Below are 17,221 nucleotides of genomic sequence, written 5' to 3' on the forward strand. Positions count from 1 at the left end.
TGCTTCAGTATGTCACAGTACATGTTGGCATTCATGGTTCCCTCAATGAACTGTAGCTCCCCAGTGCTGGCAGCACTCATGTAGCCCCAAACCATGACATCCTCACCACCATACTTGACTGTAGGCAAGACTCACTTGTCTTTGTCCTCCTCACCTGGTTGCCCCTACACACGCTTGACACCATCTGAACCAAATAAGTTTATCTTGGTCTCATCAGACCACAGAACATGGTAATCCATGTCCTTAGTCTGCTTGTCTTCAGCAAACTGTTTGCAGGCTTGTGCATCATCTTTAGAAGAGGCTTCATTCTGGGAGGAAAGCCATGCAGAACAATTTGATGCAGTGTGCAGCTTATGGTCTGGGCAGCACTCATACATCTGTTTCCCAAAGACAACCTCTGGATATGACACTGAGAACGTGCACCCAACTTCTTTGGTGGACCATGGCGAGGCCTGTTCTGAGTGGACCCTGTCCTGTTAAACCACTGTACGGTCTTGGCCACCGTGCTGCAGCTCAGTTTCAGGGTCTTGGCAATCTTCTTATAGCCTAGGCCATCTTTATGTAGAGCAACAATTCTTTTTTTTTCAGATCCTCAGAGAGTTCTTTGCCATGAGGTGTCATGATGAACTTCAAGTGACCAGTATGAGAGAGTGAGAGCGATAACACCAAATTTAACACACCTGCTCCCCATTCACACCTGAGACCTTGTAACACTAACGAGTCACATGACACCGGGGACTGAAAATGGCTAGTCGGGCCCACTTTGGACATTTTCACTTAGGGGTGTAGTCACTTTTGTTGCCAGCGGTTTAGACATTAATGGCTGTGTGTTGAGTTATTTTGAGGGAACAGCAAATTTACACTGTTATACAAGCTGTACACTCACTACTTTACATTGTAGCAAAGTGTCATTTCTTCAGTGTTGTCACATGAAAAGATATAATAAAATATTTACAAAAATGTGAGGGGTGTACTCACTTTTGTGAGATACTGTATATACGTGATTATGCACTTCTGCCTGCAGGGGGCATGCGTGTGCTGCCAGCAGGCTACTTCTGCTGTCATTTTTCACAGCAGAAGACGATCTGCGCGTACCAGGTACTGGCTGTCCACCAGCACCCGCCGATTGTCGGTAAAATACACAGAACGGAGATCTGTCTATGTAAACGAGGCAGATCTCCGTTCTGACGGGGGGGGGGGGGGGGATGGATTGTGTGGAACAAAATCCATCTCTTCCCCTAGTAAAAGCACTTAACGCAGTGCACAAAAACACTGGCTAGGCACACAGTTAACCCTTTGATCACCCTAGATGTTCAAACCCTTCCCAGCCAGTGTCATTAGTACAGTGACAGTGCATATTTTTGGCACTGATCACTGTATTAGTGTAACTGGTTCCCAAAAAGTCTCAGTTAGTGTCCGATTGTCCACCGCAATATCGCAGTCCCTCTATAAGTCGCTGATTGCCGCCATTACTAGTATAAAAAAGAAATAAATAAAAATTCCATACATATATACCATAGTTTGTAGATGCTATAACGTTTGCGTAAACCAATCAATATATGCTTATTAGGATTTTTTTTTTTACCAAAAACATGTAGCAGAATACATATTGGCCTAAATTTATGAAGAAATTAGATTTTTTTACATTTTTTATTGGATATGTTTTATAGCAGAAAGTTTTTTTTTATAAAATTGTCTGCCTTTTCTTTTGTTTATAGCGCAAAAACAAAACAAAACGCAGAGGTGATCGAATACCACCAAAAGAAATCTGTTTGTGGGAAAAAAAATTGCATACATTTTTTTTTTTTGGAGTACAGTGTAGTGTTGCATGACCGCCAACTATCATTTAATGTAACGCAAAGCTGTATTGCAAAAAATGGCCTGGTCATGAAGGGGGTTAAATCTTGTGGAGGGCAAGTGGTTAATCTAATTTTACAGCTGTTTTGAAGTACAGGTTCTGATCGATGTTCTGCACAATCAGACAATACAGTCTCCAGTGTATATCTTGTAGAGTATAGGCATGCTGTGTGTAGTTAGACAGTACATTAGAGTCTCTTGGGTATGTTTTTTTATTGCCCCCAAGGCCAACTGTACATCCGGAACTGCTGCTTTACGGCAACAGATACAGCCTAATTTACATTCAGTTTCTATAGGGCTCCAATAAAGATTTACATAGATACATACAGTGAAACTGCATCTAAAGTGATACTAAACACACACTGTTTAACCACTTCAGCCCCGGAAGGATTTACCCCCTTCCTGACCAGGGCACATTTTGCCATTCGGCACTGCGCCGCTTTAACTGACAATTGCGCGGTCATGTGATGTTGTACCCAAACAAAATTGACGTCCTTTTTTCCCACAAGTAGAGCTTTCTTTTGGTGGTATTTGATCATCTCTGTGGCTTTTGTTTTTTACGATATAAACAAAAAAAGAGCAACAATTTTGAAAAAAAAAAGCAATATTTTTTACTTTTTGCTATAATAAATATCCCCAAAAAATATATAAGATTTTTTTTTTTTTTTTTCAGTTTAGGCCGATATGTATTCTTTTACATATATTTGGTAAAAAAAAAATCGCAATAAGCGTATACTGATTGGTTTGCGCAAAAGTTATAGTGTCTACAAAATAGGGGACAGATTTATAGCAGTTTTATTATTATTTTTTTTAAATTAGTAATGGCGCCGATCTGCGATTTTTATCGTGACTGCGACATTATGGCGGACACATCGGACACTTTTGACACTATTTTGGGACCATTGTCATTTATACAGCGATCAGTGCTATAAAAATGCAGATTACTGTGTAAATGACACTGGCAGGGAAGAGGTTAAACACTAGGGGGCGATCAAGGGGTTAAGTGTGTCCTAGGGAGGTGTTCTAACTGTAGGGGGGGTGGGCTTCCACTGACATGACAGCGATCACAGCTCCCGATCACAGGGAGCAGTAGATCTCTGTCATGTCACTAGGCAGAACGGGGAAATGCCTTGTTTACATAGGCATCTCCCCGTTCTACCTCTCCACACCGCAATCGCAGCGGGCGCGTGCGCTCCCGATAGGCGGCAAATTTAAAGGGACGTACAGGTACGCTCATTTGCTTGCCTGTGCCATTCTGCCGACGTACATCTGTGTGCGGCGGTCGGCAAGCGGTTAATTTACATTGTCCCTTCTACTTCTGTATGTGGATGATGGCACTGTAATTATTTTGATTAAAAAAAAAAAACATCGAAGTACCTTTTTCCTAATCAATATACAGCTGTCACATGACCTAGCTCTTCCCCAGCCTGTCTGCAGGGAAACATAAGCAGGAGAAGCTTCTAGTCATCTGCCACTGGCCACATGTTCAAAAACACATTAAAAAAAAGGCCTTTGGGATACTGAGGAAAAATAAATAAATAATACCAAAAAACTGTTTTAAATTTGCATTTAATTAAATTTTTATTATTTTTTGGAAATAACACGGTGTGGGCAGATTTATGCCAGTTACAGGCTGTGTCACGTCCCTCCATAACTATTATTAACCACTTACTGGCCACCCATAGCAGATTTACTTCTACAGGGCAGTTTTCCTGTGCAGAACCAGGTATATATATGTGATTCTGCACTTCCGCCTATAGGGGACTTGCGCGTGCCGCTGGCGGGGCGCTTCTGCTGTATTTATTCACAGCAGAAGCCAATCTGTGTTTGCCGGGCACAGGATGTCCCAATGTTAACAGAGCTCCGTTCTGACAGGGGGGAAGGAATAGATTTTGTGTCCCTGCAAAGCAAGGAATAAAATCCATTACTTACCTGAGAAAAAGCAGAATACACACGATGCAAAAACGCTGGTTAGGCACACAGTTAACCCTTTGATTGCCCTAGATGTTAAACGCCTTCCCAGCCAGTGTCATTAGTACAGTGACAGTGCATATTTTTAGCAAATGTGACAAATGTGTCAGTTAGTGTGTGATTGTCTGCTGCAATATCACAGTTGCTGATTGCCACCATTACGAGTAAAAAAAAAATTATATATATATATATATATATATATATATATATATATATATATATATATATATATATATATATTATATACAAATTCCATAAATATATACCAAGTTGGTAGATGGTTGAGATCAATATAGGCTTAGTGGGATTTGTTTTACCAAAAACATGTAGCAGAATACATATTGGCCTGAATTTATAAAGAAATTAGATTTTAAAATTTTTTTTATTGGATTTGTTTTATAGCAGAAAGTAAAAAATATTGTTTTCTTTTCAAAATGGTCACTCTTTTTTTGCATATAGCGAAAAAAAAATAAAAAATGCAGCGGTGATCAAATACCAAAAAAATGCTCTATTTGTTGGAAAAAATGACATCAATTTTATTTGGGTACAGCGTTGCATGACCCTGCAATTGTCAGTTGAAGTAACGCAGTGCCGTATAGCAAAAAATAGACACCCATCTGTGTACCGCGCATAAGCTGAAACCCATTGTGCAATTTCCAGCTTCCGGATCACCTGCCCAACGCTGCGGTCCATGCTGCGTTCCACCGCTCTCCAAAGCTCCCGGCTGGCTGTCCTCTTGCTGTGAATATCCACCGACCTCTTCTTGATACCTTGCATGCCTGCTGGCGTCCTACGCATGCATTGGCCACCATCCGCAGCTTAGCTGTATGTGGTTCTGAGCCTGTTTTCTACTTTTACCATGTGAGTGGCTAGCACACAGCTTATTTTATTAAATATCTTTTGGATACTACACTTAAAGGTGCTTCCCCTTCTTTGCATTTTGAAAAAAATGGCCTGGTCACGAAGGGGTGGAAAATCCTCTGGAGGTCAAATGGTTAACCTCTTGGCGCCGACACCTCCCGGTCCTTTAAGAGATTTAGGATGCCAGGAGACAGGGCGGGGTTTATGATCATGTGTTCCCTGTGATAGGCTGTCACGGCAGTCACATGATTGGAAAGCTCCCGGTCGGCAACTTCCTGTTTCCCTCCGGTACCTGTGCCGGGAGCGCACAGGCCGCACTCTCTCAGCACAGCTGTATTTACACCAATTAATGCGAATATGCAGCCGCTCAGTGCCAAGGTCCACCCGCTGACAGGCCACATATTTGCTTGCAGCTGGCGCCAAGGCATTAAACATGCATTGATTATTAAATCCCATTTCATAGTCATATCACCTTAGGAAGCTTGAGTGTGTGTTAGCTTTGCTAACATTGACAGCTTCCCATAACTTGACTTGACATCAGAGAATGGTCAGATATGAAAGTTTGATCTGACCTCAGGAAGTCTGCAGGCATAGCATCTGCCCTAAACAAAAATGAGGGGTATTAATGTTCATGTTCAAGTTGTTGGGGGCATAGCTACATACAGACAGTCCCAATGCTGACGTACACTATATTACCAAAAGTTTTGGAACGCCTGCCTTTACACACACATGAACTTTAATGGCATCCCAGTCTTATGCCCTGTACACACGGTCGGATTTTCCGACGGAAAATGTGTGATAGGACCTTGTTTTCGGAAATTCCGACCGTGTGTAGGCTCCATCACACATTTTCCATCGGCTTTTCCGACACACAAAGTTTGAGAGCAGGATATAAAATTTTCCGACAACAAAATCCGTTGTCGGAAATTCCGATCGTGTGTACACAAATCCGACGGACAAAGTGCCACGCATGCTCAGAATAAATAAAGAGATGAAAGCTATTGGCCACTGCCCCGTTTATAGTCCCGACGTACGTGTTTTACGTCACCGCGTTCAGAATGATCGGATTTTCCAACAACTTTGTGTGACCGTGTGTATGCAAGACAAGTTTGAGCCAACATCTGTCGGAAAAAATCCTAGGATTTTGTTGTCGGAATGTCCGAACAAAGTCCGACCGCGTGTACAGGGCATTAGTCCATAGGGTTCAATATTGAGTTGGCCCAACCTTTGCAGCTATAACAGCTTCAACTCATCTGGGAAGGCTGTCCACAAGGTTTAGGAGTGTGTCTATGGGAATGTTTGACCATTCTTCCAGAAGTGCATTTGTGAGGTCAGGCACTGATGTTGGACGAGAAGGCCTGGCTCGCAGTCTCTGCTCTAATTCATCCCAAAGGTGTTCTATCGGGTTGAGGTGCAGGCCAGTCAAGTTATTCCAATCCCAAACTCGTGTATCCATGTCTTTATGGTCCTTGCTTTGTGCACTGGTCCAAATCATTTGGTGGAGGGGGATTATGATGTGGGGTTGGATTTGAGGGGTTGAGCTTGGCCCCTTAGTTCCAGTGAAGGGGACTCTTAAGGCGTCAGCATACCAAGACATTTTGGACAATTTCATGCTCCTAACTTTGTGGGAACACTTTGGGGATAGCCTCTTCCTATTCCAACATGACAGCACACCAGTGCACAAAGCAAGGTCCATAAAGACATGGATCAGCAGATTTGGCATGGAGGAACTTGACTGGCCTGCACAGAGTCCTGGCCTCAACCCTATAGAACACCTTTGGGATGAATTAGAGCAGGAGATTGCAAGCCTTCTCGTCCAACATCAGTGCCTGACCTCACAAATGCATTTCTGGAAGAATGTTCAAACATTCCCATAGACACACTCCTAAACCTTGTGGACAGCCTTCCCAGAAGAGTTGAAGCTGTTATAAGCTGCAAAGGGTGGGCGACCTTAATATTGAACCCTATGGGCTAAGACTGGGATGCCATTAAAGTTCATGTGCGTGCAAAGGCAGGTGTCCCAATATTTCAGCTTAAACAGCCACAATCCCAAAAAGTTCTTTAATCTTCCTGATCACTTCATGCAATGAAAAAGAGTTTACGATGGGGCCCACAGCCCTAAGCTTGTTGCCTATTCCAGACAAATCATAGACTGCTATCCTGTCCAACCTCAAAGGGTACCTTTATTTTCTTTATATTAGTCCGCCGGACTATGAAATAGTCCAAGCCAAAAGTAGAATGAAGAGGAAAAAAGCCTTCAAAACATTTAACCGCCTAATGTCGGAGTTATGGAGTACTTGGGGAAAGAGCAGGTTAATTCTTAGGTTTGGCTTTTCTTGTCTGTCAACTTGTGTGGCATGAGTTAATCATTGACTTAATATTTCTCATGCATGAAATGACCTCTTGTTATATTGTAAGCAACAGCAGAGGGAGGCAGGGAGGGCAGCACTCAGCGAAGCGGCTGATCCAAAGTCTATGTATAGGGAAGGCGAAGGGAGGGTACTGTGACGCAGCTAGTGCCATTTCAATGCCACCCACCCTTCACCTAGCAGTTATGCAAATTCCTTTCACTTGTCTTTCTCCCTCCTGGGACTTCAGCTCTTCGTACGGCAGATATGGCCTGACAGGTGCAACACTTGCCAAGGTCTGCGTCGCTTCATTCTGCCATATTCTAATCCTGTGTACACTTTCCCATGGTGAAAAGGGATAACTGTCACCATTAGGGTCTAGTTTCGGGGGCATTAAGAAAAGCTAAGGCTTAGCACAAAGAAGTAAAGCTGGATTAATAATAAGCTTAACACTGCAATGTCGTTGGCTCACTTTTCATTTCTTGCAGATTTCAAAATAAACAGCAGTGTTCAGATACTTCAGTTGCATTTGTTTTCATTCTTCTTAGGCCTTTTCAGTTGTAGAGAAAACCATATAAAGCCCAACTGGTTAAAAAAAACCTATTAGTATTTTTGATGCACCCTCAATTTATTGCTAAGTTTAAAAAAATTTTTTTTTTTTCATTTTCACTTCCTCCATCCCCAACTAAAATCTCTGAGCTGATCCTGGGGCTGCAGTTAAAGTATTACTAAACCCAGGACCATGCATTAACTATATCTGTTCTCCCACAGTACAAAGAACATGGAAATGCAGTTATTTTAGTAAATATAAACTGCTAAATACCTTTTTCTCATCAGCAGTATAGAGCAGTATTGTGACTTCTATCAGTGTCTGGTTAAAGCTTGTAGGAGGAGTTTTCATGCTACTCTGATTGTCCTATGAGGCTGCGGGACCCCTGACCCTCTGTCTGGACAGTGCTGATCACATGCACCCTCCCAAGAACAAAAAAAAAAAAAACTCTCCAGCAATACACACCAAACTGAGCATGTGCAGAGTGACTCCAAAGGCTCTGTCATATCAGGAGATAAACTGGGGACAGTGGAAGAAAGGGGGGGGGGGGTCAGAGAAGATCGGATCAAACAGGCTTTTTAAACAATAAACAGGATTAACCCCTTAGGTTCCAAAGTGAGTATAACAAGCATGCTTTACTGCGTATACAGATGGATTTTACTATTGTGGGTTTAGTAACACTTTAAAGACCGCTGCTCGCTGTATGAGAGCAGTGGTCTCTCTACAGTGGTCTGAAATGCCCTCTGTTTTGTCACCACTACAGTGCTGCACTCAGCAAAGCTTGTGCCTCCTGCTGATTACAGTGCAGTACAAAATCGGAGGGCGGTGGACCTTCAATTTCAATGCATACTCAGTTAAATTGTTACTAAACACACAATAGTAACATCAGTCTGCAGTAAAGCATGCTTATTATACTCACGGATAATCCTGCACATTGTGTAAAAAGGCTGTTTGATTCTGTCTCCCATTCTTCCACTGTCCCCAATCCATCTGCTTATAGCACAAAGCCTTGGGGGCACTCTGCACATGCTCAGTTTGGTGTGTATTGCTAAAGCGTTTTTTTTTTTTTTTTTTTTTCCTTGGGAGGGTGCATGTAATCAGCGCATGGCCAACAGCACTCACAAGACCGAGGGTCAGGGATCCTGCAGCATCATAGGGCAGCAGAGTGGAATGAAAACTCCTGCAAGCTTTAACCAGACACCGATAGGCCTCAGAAGACTGCTCTAACTGCTGATGAGAAAAGGTATTTAGCAGTTTATATTTACTAAAATAATTGCATTTCCATGTTCTGTGTACTGTGGGAGACCAGATATAGTGAATGCAGGGTCCTGGGTTTAGTAACACTTTAATTGTCTCAGTTTTAATGCATACTCAGTTAACTGTCATTTTTTTAAAACTACAATTGGGCTTTTAAAGCTGGTTACACATTATACAATTTTCTTGTACAACTTTCCTTTCGATTTAACATAACCACATAATATGAGGTCAAACCTAAACACTTTCTAATTGTATGCAATCAGGCAGGCCATTTCACTACATAGTTGACGTTAAATCTAAAGGAAATAGAGCATAAAAAATTGTATAGTGTGTAGCATCTTCAAGTGATTGTAAACGATCTCCTTGTAAAAAAACTTACAGTTTAAATTATAAATAAAAGGCAAAACATTTTTGTATAGATTAAAATAAAAACATAAATTGTATTTATATTATATCCAAGCGGCGCTTCTGTCAAGATAGTAACAAATTGACACATCTGCATTCAAATGGATACAATGCAAACATATTAATTAAGCAGTAAAACGCAGATCTAACAGGTGAATGGTGATGAAAGTAAAGTCCGTGATTAGCTTCATGTATGGATAAGGAGAGAAGATAATGATATAGCGCACCAATCCCCCTATTCCACACCCTGTGCTTCAGACGCCCCTCTGGGGTTCAAACTCACCAGAGATAAGCGATCTCCCACAAGTTAGCTGCTCGGCCACCAGAGAATTGCAGATATTTCACGATCTCCAACTGGTTAATTAATCGGCCAATTCGGAAGTCCACAGCATCAACGGATATAGGGAAAATAAACTTCACATAGAGTAGTTCTATTTTCCAAACATTTTATTAAAAAGCTGTTCATCCAAGATATAAAACTTTTCTACTTCATACATCTGCCGTCAATACTCATTTATCCAATGGCTTGTTGTCAAATTCCAACAGAAGGCACAGTGCTGCCACAGGGCCGGAAATGTCAGAAACCGCTGCGGGGGACACTCAAAGTCAATTTACCGCTTAGTGCTGGTTTTTATCTGGAACCAAAACTGAGCATTGGAGCGCAGTGTCTGAGTGTAGTGTTCAGTACGCCGTAGGATCACTGATCCTGTTAGATGTGCGTTTTACTGCTTAATTAATATGTTTGCATTGTGTCCATTTGAATGCAGATGTGTCAATTTGTTACTATCTTGACAGAAGAGCCGCTTACATTTGATTATTCTATGTGATAGATTTATTTTATCCTATTTCATTTATGTAATGTTTTTGTAAGTGGCAGCTATAATTTATCTTATTTTATTGTTATTTGTGATCTTCTGTTGATTATTGGAGTACATTGCGCTGAGAGGGAAGGAGATAAGGAAGCCGGCATTCTTTTTCCTTTTGTTTTATTTGTCTGTATTTATAATATATATATATATATATATATATATATATATATATATATATATAATATAAATATAAAAAAAATATTATATTATATTTATATAATATTATATTTAATATATACATTTTATTATACATTTTATAAATATTATTTCCCTTTTTAAAAATTTTTTTATAAATGATCACATTCCCTCTGTTCTCAGCTGCTTAAGAACTGGGGGAGAAAAAGCAGAAGCACACTGAGCTTGCCAGTGAATGGCTGTGCAGGGCGGGGGGACAAGACCAGTCTGATCATTGGAGGAGAATACACTGAGTTCCCAGCATAGCTAGAGAACTGACCATGGTGTTTTCTCATGCCTGGTGTAGTCAGTTTTTAATAGGAAAGCAGAGGACTAGCAGGAGCACCAGGGATCTCACATAAAGGAAGCAATACAAAGAGAACAGGATATTTTTCCATACAAGTACATGGTGCAGCAGGCACATATCAAGAATATGAAGTGTTGGGGTAACAAACGCTTTAAATCCCAACAGCAGGCAAATATGGTTTGTTTTGTATAGACTGGAAAAGGGTTGTTAGCTCAAAAAAGAAGTTACGAGCATACTGGATTTCTAGCAGATCAACAGACATGCTGATTTAAAGAATAACTAAAAGGAAAAACTTTTTTTTTTTAGTTTTGGAAAGAGTGAAGAGACTAGGTTTTCATCTGTCCCAGTCTCCCGACTCACCCTCTCTATTTCTCCTGTTTACCATTATTAGTGGAAGTGAAGGAAAATCCCAAATTTTGGGTTGTCCTCAGAACAGTAATACAGCGAAACTCTTGCAATTAGGACACTAGTTCTGGTGATAACCAGAGATTACTTCACTTTGGAGGGATTTGTTCTCACTTCCTGTTTTAGTTATGGAACAGGATATGAAGGGAAAATCTCGTCAGTGGGACATTGGATAGTAATTTCTAGGGCAAAATTTGTCACTTATTTTGAAATGTAATTTCTCAGTTTGGCTTTAGGGTTATAGGACCAGTATATATAGCCATCTGAAATGTGTTTGAGATGTGCTACATGCGTTTGTCAAGCATTCTCCATGGGTTTTATACAGGAATACAAGCAAAGCTCAAAGTGAAAAGCGTGTGTCCTCTTCTCCTGTGCATGTACTTCCAAAGCCCAAAGACCCTTCAACAGAAAATTGCTTTTGAAAAAACAATAGGAAACACACAGTGATGCCGATCTTATGCAGTGGATAGAGACAAAATTTAGAAAAAAAGTTCAGGTGAGCATTAGGTAACATATAGGGTGAAGTTCTTCAGGTAGATGGCACAGCCTCAGAAGTATCCTGAGAACATTATTCAGTTAGGATCTTCTCTGCATGCAAGTAATACGCAGAACCCTTTCACTGGAATGTCTTTTATAAGAGCTTTATTTAGCAGATTATATATCCATACCTTCATATTCCTCGAGAGAGGGAAGGAAAGGTACATCTTTCCATCCATATATATAGTAGATTCTTAAAAAAAAGTTCGTACAAAAATTTGTAGGAACATTTTTACCAAAGTTCTCGCTACACTCAAAGGCTTGATAAATGTTCGAAAGTACTTCAACATTTTGTTTGCTTTCAACATTCCATTTTGTATTGAGTGGACTTTCTTAAATGAAAACCACATACACTGTTAGAAATTCCATCAAGAAAAATTTTCCATCCTGTACCTTTGAATTTTCTCATTACTACAGCCAAAAATGTTCTTCAGTTTGACCCTGCAAACGAATCGAAAATTGATGGAACGTTGAAAAGGCCAGTCAAGTCCCTCCACCCCAAACTCGCTCATCCATGACTTTATGGACCTTGCTTTGGGCACTAGTCCAAATCATTTGGTGGAGGGGGGATTATGGTGTTGGGTTGTTTTTCAGGGGTTGGGATTGGCCTCTTAGTTCCAGTGAAAGGAACTCTTAAGATTTTAGCAGACCAAGACATTTTGGACAATTTCATACTCCCAACTTTGTGGGAACAGTTTGGGGATGGCCCCTTCTTGTTCCAACATGACTGCGCACCAGTGTACAAAGCAAGGTCCATAAAGACATGGATGAGCGGGTTTGGGGTGGAGGAACAGAATCTTGACCTCAACCCGATAAAACACCTTTGAGATGAATTAGTGTGGAGGCTGCGAGCCAGGCCTTTCCGTCCAACATCAGTGCTTGATCTCACAAATGCGCTTCTGGAAGAATGGTCAAACATTCCCATAGACACACTCCTAAACCTTGTGGACAGCCTTCCCAGAAGAGTTGAAGCTGTTATAAGCTGCAACGGGTGGGCCAACTCAACACTGAACCCTATTGACGAAGACTGGGATGCCATTAAAGTTCATGTGCATGTAAAGGTAGACGTCCCAATACTTTTAACAATATAGTGTATCTCATGGAGGCCATATTATTTTTTTAATAGCTCAAAATGTTATCTGCATGACATTTACTTTGCTAAAGCACATTTCTTTTTACCCTTTACATCTCTGATCTTCTCCAGCCTTTCCTGGCCACCTCTTGACTACTTGCACTCGCTCAAGGGCCAACTGCACATTGTTGTTTTTACCGGTGTACTGACAACTAAGAATGGGCTCAGGCATGTTCGGATCGAACACACCAGGAAGCCGGCACTGCACACTACCAATCATAGGCAGCGTGTGTATGTGCAGCTGCCAGTTGGGAAATGCCTCACTGCCTATGATTGACAGGGTGCAGTGGTGGCTTTCTGGTGGGTTCGATACGAACATGCCCGAGCCCATCACTACTGACAACAGTTGACCTTACCTGTGCAATATGTGATGGCTACTTGTAGTCTCAATAAGAGCACAACCGACAAGGTCAAGCATAGTTGGGAGACAATTGCCAACCCTATAACAGGAAGTACCTGAACAATGACCTTTGTGGTAGGATCACCAGGAATTCATTTAATGAAAGCTGCTTAAAGAAAAATGTTATTTTTAATCTTTTTAATTTTTTTGAATCTATCTAGCCAAATTTGCTATCTAGTCAAGCATTTCTTGCTGATTCATGTTCTTATCCCTTTTAGGCTTAGGAGAAGCTTGCTGCAAAATCATAGCAAAAAAAAAAATCTCCAAGTAACTATAGCTTTATCTCTCATATCTACAGTTCCGATATGCTCATTAAATAGTTTTATGCACAGCTGTAAATGTTATCAGTAGCTTTTTTTTTTTTTTTTTTTTATAGAACTAGTCTTCAAAGTTTATTGGATGGATATAAATAATAGATACCACTCTGTGTTATTTGTATAGAAATATTTAATACTGTATGGAGTTTCCCGTCATGTTCCCTGTACACGAGTAACAATGCACTCATTTACAGGAAAAGCTTTAAGATGCTGTACCACTAACTTTTTACAAAAGCCATGTTGAAATTCAGGTTTTTCTTTGCTTGGGTTGTTCTTTTTTCTATTAACATAAGAAAACACCTATTCTAGCTTTAGGATTTTTCATTTTCTTACTTGTATTGTGAGTGTACAGAATTGTATAAAGCCTTTCTTGTATAAGGGCAACTATACACCTTTAGACTTTGCTACAAATCTGAGCATCACTTCAACCACTTGACTTCCGGAAGATTTACTCCTTCATGACCAGGCCATTTTTTTGCGTTAATTTAACTGACAATTTCGTCGTTGTGCAACTCTGTACCCCAATAAAATTTCTATAATTTTTTTCCCCCACAAATAGAGTTTTCTTTTGGTGGTATTTGATTATCCATGTGTTCTTTATTTTTTGTGCTATAAACAAAAAAAGACTAACAATTTTGAAAAAAAAAAAAAAAAACAATATTATTTACTTTCTGCTATAAACATATCCAATACAAAATGTAAAAAATCAAATTTCTTCATTAATTTAGGCCAATATGTATTCTGCTACATGTTTTTGGTAAAAAAAATCCCAATAAGCGTATATTGATTGGTTTGTGCAAAAGTTATAGAGTCTACAAACTATGGTATATATACTGGAATATTTATGTATTTATTTATTTTATACTAGTAATGGCAGCGATCAGCAACTTATAGCGGGATTGCGATATTGCGGCAGACAGTCGGACACTTAGTGACACTTTGAGGGAACCAGTGACACTAATACAGTGATCAGTGCTAAAAATATGCACTGTCACTGTATTAATGACACTGGCTGGGAAGGGGTTAAATATCTAGGGCGATCAAAGGGTTAATTGTTTGCCTAGCCAGTGCTTTACTGTACTATGTGTGCTGTTTTTACTCTGGGAAGTAATTGATTTTATTCCCCCGCTTTGTGTCAGGGTGTGTGCCATAAATAGATTAGCAGAGAGCTGGTTTATTCACATCACAGCTCTGCAAGTCTCTGCCTAAGTGGAGGGGGGGGGGGGGAGTGCCTTTCCTCCAATCAGCTGTCTCCCAGTGTAAGCAAAGAATCCACACCTACAGGTGAATCAGGAAGAGACAATTCTAAAAGGATGTGCACTTTCTAAATAATATATAAAAGATGAAGACAGCAGATATACATGTAAAACTTATGTAGGGAGATTTGTTTCATCTCTGTGTATAATCTGAGGCTATTCACTTCACTGGGTATATGCGAGGGTTTACATCCACTTTAAGCGGTTAAATAATATTTTATGAGAATATCTGGCCTATTTGCAGCTTAAAGAGAAACTTACTTTGCCTATTTAGGTCTAGCCCACTCAGATTCTGATGGAACACCATACCCATTGCTTTTCCTCCTGGCCAAACAGGAAGTGGGTCCTAAAATTACCCTGGCCAATCGGGTCTCAGGTCCCGCTTTCTGATTGGCCAGGAGGAGACGCAGGAAGACAATCGCGAATATTAAGGCTCTAATCATGTGCTTCTAAAAAAACAAAAAACAAAAAAAAGCCCCATTGCAATCTATGCGCCCAGCGCCCTGCATGGGGTTACATTGTATCTTCAGCTACATTCTTTTAGTTTCAATATAAACTATGTTTGCATTCTTGCCGGGGTAATTGACAGGTCAGTTCACCCAAAACTGATATTTCAGTTTCTAGTAAATGCTGGCAAGTTAAATCCCCCACTAGTTTCATGTAGCTTTCATGGTTTTTAGTGGTGAGATCTCAAAACTTGAGTTGATAGTCGGCATACCTGATTACACTAGGGACCCGGTTGCTGGTGGCAATTCACAAGCAATATGATTTCTAATCGAGAACACTCATCTGCAATTACAGCATTACTTTGTAGATCTCCTTCCTTTGCTGATCTTTCCCATTCTGAAGAATTTTGGCCATCAAAGTGGCAACACAATGGTAGCAAGCGAATGCAATTTCTAGAGATCCTGTTGCTTGCGAGTTGTGAAATGGCCCTTAGGAAATTGTGTGGGGGTCCTTCACCCCCCTGCAGTATTTTTTGTTTAGTTTTTTTATTACAGATAATGCATCAGTATGAGGGGAAGCACTTCAGCTTTGGCACATCATCAGGTGACCAGGTGCAACTTTTCCGGAAGAGACATCATGCAGAAGTGCAGGATAACCGATACCAATGTAGCACCCTCACAGTTACTAGTATAGGTACATTTGGATTGGCTCCCCTGTAGGTAATGGAGCATGTGTTAATTTTGTTTAGGGAGGCTGCGAAATTCTTCAAAGGCTGTGGCTAGGTTACCTTCCCCTGGCTTCTGTAACTCTCTGGATAGTTCTAGAACTTAGAGGTTGGAGGAACATAGGCTGCAGGCTGAATATTTATGGAGTTTCCACCAATCCCTGGGGAGACGAGGCCCAAAAGGTAGGGAAACAAACAACCTATAAATACTCAGGAGCCTCACAGTCTGGGAGCAAAGCCTGGGGTCTAGTTGTCTGGAGGAGACCCCTGTGTTGGGGGCTCTACCCCTAGGGCAGAAGGAAGACCAGGAGAGAAAGGAAGAGAATAGGGAAGCATCAAGCCTCATTCAGTCCAGTCTCAGCTATGATTGGCTGCAGACATCAAGCAGAGTCATAATTAGCCTGAGCAACAGAGAGGCCAGTACAGCAGCTTTCTGGATTCTGGGAGCTAAAGAGACTGTGTGAGTACATTCCTACCAACATGCCCAAAAGCTACAGAGGAGACAGTAAGGTCCAATACCTCACTTTTCTAGGACCAGAGGACAGCTTTAGTGCAAGTGTAATACAGCCAGGGGCACCTCATTATCTCTGGCTTGGGTAAAGAGCAGCCAGGTACCGTGTAGTACAGCCAGGTGTGCTGCATCTGCAACTTTAGCTTTTGGAACTCTTGGCCATAATTCCAGCTGCACCATCACTCTCACTGGTGTGCATCTGAGTTTGGAGTTAGTACGTCGCAACCAAAGACTCAGGTCCTCAACTGTTTGAAGTTTTAAGTTCTTCAATTCTGGGCATCTCATGTATCCCAAAATCCCCATCGAAGTTAAATGTTCTGCAACAAACCTAAAATACCAAATACCAAAAAGGCCCAAAATCCAGCAGCCCTTAAGGGGGGTAGCACTACACTTATGTTGTTTTGTTCAATAAGTAATGCAAATTCTAAAGCTTGTCAAAGTCCTAAGTTGGGAGCTGGACATGAGTGCAGTTATTTTCATATTTGCATTGACAAGCATGTACATGACTGTGCACTGAGCAAACAATCCTGGTGTACTTTGAAGCCCAACATCACCCAAAAGTTTATATATTTTTTTCTGCCAGTGAATGCCAAAATTCTGAAAGGGTGGTTGTACAGAAGTCGATTGGTAGGTCTACTTTTGTACAACCTTCCTGCCCATACATGAATAGAAATTCAGTCGGTTCCTGCTAAATGAGCCACATTTCGATCCATGTATGACCTGCTTAAGACTTATAAGAAAGCAGCATTCGTTTTCCACTAGCATAACAATGAACTGCTAAAATATCAGTGTAGTTCCCTCTAGTGTAGAGTGCTAGGTAGTATACATAGGTTTTTGTAGTGCAGGTAAATTTAGGCTTGGCTGGCAGACAAGCCTTTGTTTTAAATCTGGGT

At 40.9% G+C, this 17,221-nt stretch overlaps 1 protein-coding gene across 3 annotated transcripts in view; it reads right to left on the reverse strand.

Annotated features, from left to right (window-relative positions):
- The window catches only part of GRB7 (growth factor receptor bound protein 7), a 243,145-nt gene that overhangs the window by 131,521 nt on the left and 94,403 nt on the right, over positions 1-17,221 (reverse strand). The gene's annotated exons all lie outside the window — the stretch shown is intronic.

Source organism: Aquarana catesbeiana, linkage group LG12, assembly GCF_042186555.1.
Source record: "Aquarana catesbeiana isolate 2022-GZ linkage group LG12, ASM4218655v1, whole genome shotgun sequence".
Lineage (NCBI taxonomy): Eukaryota > Metazoa > Chordata > Amphibia > Anura > Ranidae > Aquarana > Aquarana catesbeiana.